This window comes from Parasteatoda tepidariorum, chromosome 2 (genome assembly GCF_043381705.1).
Source record: "Parasteatoda tepidariorum isolate YZ-2023 chromosome 2, CAS_Ptep_4.0, whole genome shotgun sequence".
NCBI lineage: Eukaryota > Metazoa > Arthropoda > Arachnida > Araneae > Theridiidae > Parasteatoda > Parasteatoda tepidariorum.
This window is the reverse complement of record NC_092205.1, coordinates 10,717,226-10,724,494: the sequence shown is the minus strand read 5'-3', so window position 1 is coordinate 10,724,494 and position 7,269 is coordinate 10,717,226. Positions and strand designations below refer to the sequence as shown.

Here is a 7,269-nt window from a genome sequence, read left to right as displayed (position 1 = left end):
CAGATTTTCAATAACACATGAAAATGAATACATAATATTACAAAAGATGTGAGCTTTCAAAAGTACAAGATTTTGGTTACTATTCAAAATATAAGTGTTTCTTCAAAATTTTAAATTTATTTTTTCTAGAACATATTTAGAAACACTATCCTTTATAAAAAATATATAAATTTTATGTATTAATTAAATTTCACATATGAATATAGGTTTTTGACAGTGAGGTTGTTTTTGACGTGACGGTTTAAACCATGGTTTAAACTGTCGAAAACTGTCACATGTCAAAAACCTGCCAACCCTGTTTAGAATAACTACATTAAAAATATGCTATGAAATTAGGAGAATTTCCACTATATACTATATATTTTATTTATTCTTTTTATTTACATTTTAATTTTCTTTGACTTTATCTATTTTTAAATTTTTTCGCCTGCCTTTCTTTTTGAAGTAACGAGGCGGTTTTTATTTAGATAATGAATTTTTATAAAAGTTCTTAACAATAGAATAAACGTATTGCTGTTTTATATTAACTGTGTCATTTCGGAATCCATTATTTACATAGTTGTTCATTTACTTTAGGGAACACGTTTTTCCTTTTGTTTTTTATTCAGAATTTTTGCAAGCTGCAATCGCGCATTTCGATAATAGTTTTAAACTTTTGTTAATTCACTGCAAAAACTGAGGAAAGTCATTATAGAAAATAACAAATGTCTTAGAATATGTCACAAAAAAAAATGCTCCAATATTAGTTAGAGCTAGCAAGGTCGAACACTCCATTCTTGAAGTAAAACTGCGAGCTTTGCGCCAAAGTTACATCACTAGAGAAAATTGGAGGATTGACGCGGCGAGAGTTTCTTCAAAGGAGTGAACCAGCTCTTCTATTCTCTTTAGCCCTGATAAAAGGGTCTGTAATAGAAATCAAGTGGGAACTCATTTTTTCTAGGTAGGAAGCCACTAGTCTTTTTATGTCACTGTTAAGACACAATGTGATCGTGATCATAAATACTATCTTCCATAGCGACAAAAAAAAAAACTGATTGAGAAGATAAAATAGATATGTAATTAAAATATTATAATATACCGGCATATATGGGAAAACAATTACGTTTAGTGCTCCCGCTGGCTTACAATAACTCACTTAAAACTCGTCTCTGCAAGGTTCATTTTGGACAGTTCAAAACAGTAGTAAGGTCAAAACCAGGATTGGGATTTCACAGATAAAACCTATTTAATCTAAGGCAGATGAAGAAATTGGGAGGGGGGGGGGGTTATATTATTCTTAACTGCTTTTATATTATTCAATTTGTTAAAGAATTTCAAAATCCATATAACTTATAATAATCAATTTTGAATTATATTATTTGTATTTTTTTAAGTAAATATCCTCAAGCTATCAACTCCATCCACAAGAAGATGAGATAAATTTGTGAAGGTAATTTATTCTTTAGTTGTGACTTAATGTCAAATTCTGTCAATCATAACGAAATGATACATTAGGTGAAATGTTTAAAATGAATAAGATTTTCAAATTAATTATTTTTTGCTACTAACAGGTTCTGTATTTTGCTAATTATTTAAAAAAAAAGAAAAAAAACCTCTTTGTTATAGCGCTGACATAATCATTTGTCTCTGTTAACTACATTGTAGTTACATGCATTTCGTGTGATGCGGTTTATGAACATTTCTCATTTCAGATGTTTTTTTGTTTGTATTTTTGAATTTCAAAAAGGTTGTAGTGAAACTCAGAAGAAAATTATATTTTATTATGTTCATAACCACCACAATATTTTCATAACTCTTATTATATATATTCAGAGCAGGGAACTACTTTTCTAACTCACTTTGCTCATCCTCTCAAAGAAAATAGTTTTTAATAATATCACGTTAATTTTTAATCCTTAAAAATGAATCAATTATTACATTAAAATTAACAATTGTTCTCTTAAAATTTTAGAATTCTATTCTGATTAAATTTTAACTTAATGATTTTTCTCGATTACCATCTATAATTATTTTTAAAATTTTTTTATAATTTTCAGTAACTATAAAACAATTTTCCAACAAAGAGATTAGTTAGCAATAATGTGAAAAATTAATGCTTATTAATGTGTTAGAATTTTAGTTTTTAAAATGCAAGTAGAATTTCATGTCATTTAATAATTGTAAAACGGTAGATAAATACATAGTCATAAAATTTTGCATAATAAGGTAATATTATGGGATTGCTTCATAATAAAAATTTTTGTTATAAACTTTTTGTAGAAAGAAAAAAAATCAAAAGTTCTCAGTCATTGGCATTAGCAATCAGAGAATTTTTAAAAATATTGGTTAAAAATTTAATTCCTAAATTTTAGGACAATATTTCGTAAAAATGACTTAAATTGTCCTGTTTTTAGACTTTGACAATAATAAGTGAATTAATTAGTTTTTCACTTATGTTTGAGATTAATTAGTTTCATAATCGAAATTCATTAAGTTTTACACAAAAACTTATATATTTTTAATCAAACTTTCCTTTTATTATTAATTTTAAAATAATTATTAACAAAATAAATGACTATTATAAGCGGGGAAGTTATCGACCCCGTGGCAGAATTGCAGCGACACAGCAACTTTGTCGCAGAACAGGGTTGGGTTTTTGACGTCAAAAAGTGGTTTTTGACATGACAAGGGTATAATACTGGNTGTCGCAGAACAATACAGAGCTCTTGCAGAAAGTTTTTTCTTCTGATAAGTAAAAAAAAAAAAAAACTTCTTTTCCATAGATATTTACATGCAATATTTGAATCATGCATCTAGATAATAACTTTTAAGCAATTAGTAAATTGCAAATCGATGTAATGTTTCGATTGTATATTACTGACTGTATTATTATAGATTTTCACTTAGATTTTAAATATCCCAATATAGTTTCGCCGTCAATCGTTTTTTGGCAATTACTAATACGGATTTTATAATATTTAATTACTTTTTTATTGTGATTCAGGGTTGGCAAGTTTTTGATACATGACGGTTTTTACCGTCATGTCAAAAACCCATAGTTTTGGTCAAATAATTTTGAGTATTTGGTAAAATATTTCATAAGTATTTGGTAAAATAATTTTGAATCTTCTCTTATTTTGGACTCATCCATACTAAACTTAGAAATCGACTTTGCAATGAAAAATGCTCAAAATGAGTCACTTGCTATCGTATGCTTCGTATCGTATGCTATCGTATCATACGACCTCGACTGAACATGTAATTTTGTTTGTAATTAAGTTTTGTTTAATGTGCTTTTTCAACTGAATAAAAGTTTTTAACTTGACAAAATAGCAGTAATTCTTGACTTAAGAGATTGTTGGGTACTAGTTACAAGTTTTGTTTAGCTTATTTCTAATATTTAAGTAATGCCAAATTTTAAATTCTTTTTAGTTCTCGAATTTATTAATAGTTCCAAGCTTTTTTGTTTGTTTGTTTATTTCTAACAATTAAGAAGNATTTATTATTTTATTAATATATGCATGCATTTTAAATAAATTACTAAGCTAATTAGCTCATTAACTGAATATATATGTTGATTTATTAATGAAAATAAGTAATTAATGATGGCTTTGCTACTTTTAGTTAAGAAAAAAAAACTGTTACTAATTGACAATGTTTTTTAATAGAACGTGTAAAGAATTCGTGTTTTTAATAGAACGTGAAATTATTGCCTTTTTAGAATAATAATGCCCTTTTTTTAAACGTTTGCACCCTGCCCTTTTTTCTGCCTAGAATGAGCTCTGCATTTACAACATTCATTTATAAAGGCAATTATGTGAAAATAATATATTATCCGCTATATGTCATAAATTAAAGAAAACAGTAGGTTTTTGACAGTTTTTATCCATAAAAGCGCGGTTTTTACCACTGACATGTCAAAAACCAGTTTTTGACGGCAAAAACCTAACCCAGTTGTGATTTTTTACAAAATGCAAAGAAGGAAATACTTTGAATGTTTCCCTCTCCCAACAAAATGTGAGAATATCACCCATAAAATTAGAATAAAAAATTATTACAAGTTCGATTTTTAAAAAAATTATCAAGTTTTTTTTTTTTTAACACAGTGCTTTTGATTATTTAAAATTAGCAGCATATATGTTCATTATTATTAAAAGTATCTTGCAGAACAATAACAGTGCTAGAGCCTTTTGTCGATTATTGCTCGAAAAAAGTCTTAGAAGACTGATATTTTTAACTGCAGAACTACAGTTTAAATTCTATAAACATAACAATTTAAATTGTACAGTCTTAAATGCGAGTTCGATAACATATAATATTTGTAAGTTTAGTACATCTAATCTCCGTTGGTACCAACCTCACGCTTTTCATAACATAGATTTGATTTTATATATTTTCATTTAAATGATAATGTAAGGTTTGAGAATTAAAAAATTTGTGTTGAAAAAAGATGATAAAAATTATTATTAAAATTTGACAACAAAAAAGTTAGCTATAAGAGTCAAATTTAATGATTTTGAAATACCATTTGGACAAATAAAAATAAGCACATTTACGTTTAAAATTGCATATGACAGCTAAATACAGTATTTATGATAACATATATTAGCCTGTTTCTAGCACATGTTTTTACATAATCTATAAGTTTATTAAACTAGATTCCAACAATAAACTGCTTATAATTTTAATTTAATATTGCATTCCTTAAAAATAGTTTCTTTCAGTTTTATTTTTGTCTACAGAAGAAATTTGCAATCTTTGCCTTTCGTAAGGAGGAAACCTTTTTCTACCAAAACACTGCAAGAAAATGAAAAAAAAGGAAGTAACTGAACAAAATGGATGAAATGGAAAAAATTAAAAATAACTAACATAATTATTTAGAAATAAAAATAAGAATAGTTCAGACTTAAAAAAAAATGAAATAAAAAAAAGAAATTAAAAAGGTTCCATTCCTGTTTTTTTAAATTAACTTTTTATCATACTTCAGTTTTAAAAAGAATTTTTAATTTTATATATCATATTAGCAAAGAGTTGGCTTGAGTATTCATTCTTAAAAGTGTTACTTTAAAAAATAAGTATGCTGTTTATTTAATATAAGATAAATATTAGTAGAGTATATCTTTAGTATGTGATTTGTTAACTTAATAGTATTAAAATAAAATTTAATTACCTGTTAACAGTTTTTATAATTATTAAATCAGGTTTCACTATACTTATTTACATAAAATACAGACATTTTACAATTAAATTAATTTGCAAAATTCTTTTTCCTTATAGTTGCTTTTTTATTTTTACTTATTTAAAAATATATTTAAATACCTTTGAAATTCTATTATTTGAACTAGATTGCAATTAAATGCCATTTAATAAGATTAAATTAGTAGTTTATATCTCTTTTTATAAGTTTCTTCTACAGAAATCTATTTCTTCTAAAGTGTTTCTTTCAATCATTTTCTCTACTGTGGAAGAAACTTGCTATCCCTTCTTTAAACAATAAATTTATATAATACATTTAGAAGTATATTAATTAGTTCTTTCGAATATAATTCATACACATTATTTAGTTTTATTTTAATTAGGACTGATTCAACACCTGAATCAAAGAAAAGCAATGCAGTAATATGATGCTCAGAATTGTTCAAATTTTTCTTCCAGTCCAAAGGTACAAAAATTTTAATATGTAAAGTTTGTTGATAATTTTGCTTGCATAAATCTGCAGGTGCACTATTTTTTTCCACACTGGAGAATTATGTACTCAATTTTTGCCTCTCCATCACAATTTTTGTCATATCTGATGTGTTACATAGTGCGTAGCGGAATCACTAATAACTAATCAAAATTATTTCGACAGATCTGTAGAAACAAATAGATATACAACTATAATACATAAAATTATCCAATTATGCACTAATTATATAGATTCACAACATTAATTGTCCAATATATATAAAAATATCATCATCAAAACAAACTATATATAAAATATCACTATCTTTTAAGTGGAAAACTTCTTTAATAATGCATATAGGGCTTAAAACAGCAAATATGGAACAGTTTACTGATCTGTAATGGCATTAAAATAAGGAATCTTCTTATAATGATAAATCCCATACCATACCTTACTAATACAATTTTTTTTAAAGCTATAGAAATGAAAAATATTGATAAATACTAAGCGTATTACGATTATTTAATCTTAATATGTATACAAAAATCAAATGATATTGAACTTTAAATAATTATATGTAACTTAAATTAAAGTCCTTATGTTTATGCCTTTAAATTATAAAAATTTGGGACAGATAAAAGATTTACAAAGCATTTTCAATAATTTGTCATCCGAAAAAGTTCGCAAACTTATTATTTTATTAAAATATTATCGAAAACAAATTTTAACACGGTAGCCGACTACTGGTCTAAAATTATTTGAATTCGTAAAAAAAAATCAATAAACTTTTTAAGAAATGTTGGAAATTGTACAGAAACTTCAAAATTTCAGAAAAGTATAATGGAATTTTTATAGCATTTAAAAAATACTTTTATAATTTATTTAAGTTTTGACATTAAAAATCAAAATTCAGTAAAGAAAGTTACAAATACAGCTTAACCCTTAATAAACACTCGATGCTTTTCTTAAAAAAATATATATCTATTTGTTTAAAATGATCCATTCCATTTGTAACAAGTATAAGATAGCTTATGTTCTGCAAAATCGCTCGGTGATTTTTATAAGTAAAAAATAACTTCGTAAAAAAAGGTAACTGATTAAAAACATTAGAGAAAATAACAAAGTTAAGTTGATTTTGAGTTTTTTGTTTACGATCGCTCGATGTTTTTTTTTCATTTGTATGTAGCTACTACTCGAATGACAGTGACAGATGTAAGTAATGAGTAATAATGTTTTCTTTCATTTATTTTCGGTTTATTTGGTATAAATTTAAAAATAAAAATTCTTATTTATAAAAAATGTTTGCTTTATTAGAATACATCAAGAAAATCGAAATCTAAAACAGTACTGAAGTTAAATGCCGGCACTTGCAGACACTAACACATATCAGCATCACGTGCTAGCCTATAGACTGATTTACGCAGATGAATTTAACAAAGACTGCGCAGCCGCCATGTTATAGAATTTCAGGCCTACAACTTACCCTATTTCAATCACTTTTTCTGAGATGCTATACATTCCATCTGTCCCTCGGAACTGTCTATTATGAAATTTCAAAACTTTAGGAGTAGAAATTCGTGATTATGGTATCCAAAATGTATATTATTTCAGTTTCTGGGAGA

At 25.9% G+C, this 7,269-nt stretch overlaps 1 protein-coding gene across 6 annotated transcripts in view; it reads right to left on the bottom strand.

Moving 5' to 3' along the window:
- Positions 1-7,268, bottom strand: part of LOC107448208 (domino helicase) — an 81,071-nt gene extending 73,803 nt beyond the window's left edge. For 5 of the 6 annotated variants that reach the window (XM_043047444.2, XM_043047445.2, XM_043047446.2 and 2 more), the window contains exon 1: positions 7,131-7,268. The gene's annotated coding sequence lies outside the window, so the exon portion shown is untranslated. Of the gene's footprint in view, positions 1-6,995; positions 7,106-7,130 lie in introns of those variants that run through there. The other variant, XM_071177153.1, reaches the window with a different exon arrangement.
- Position 7,269: the final 1 nt, after the last annotated feature.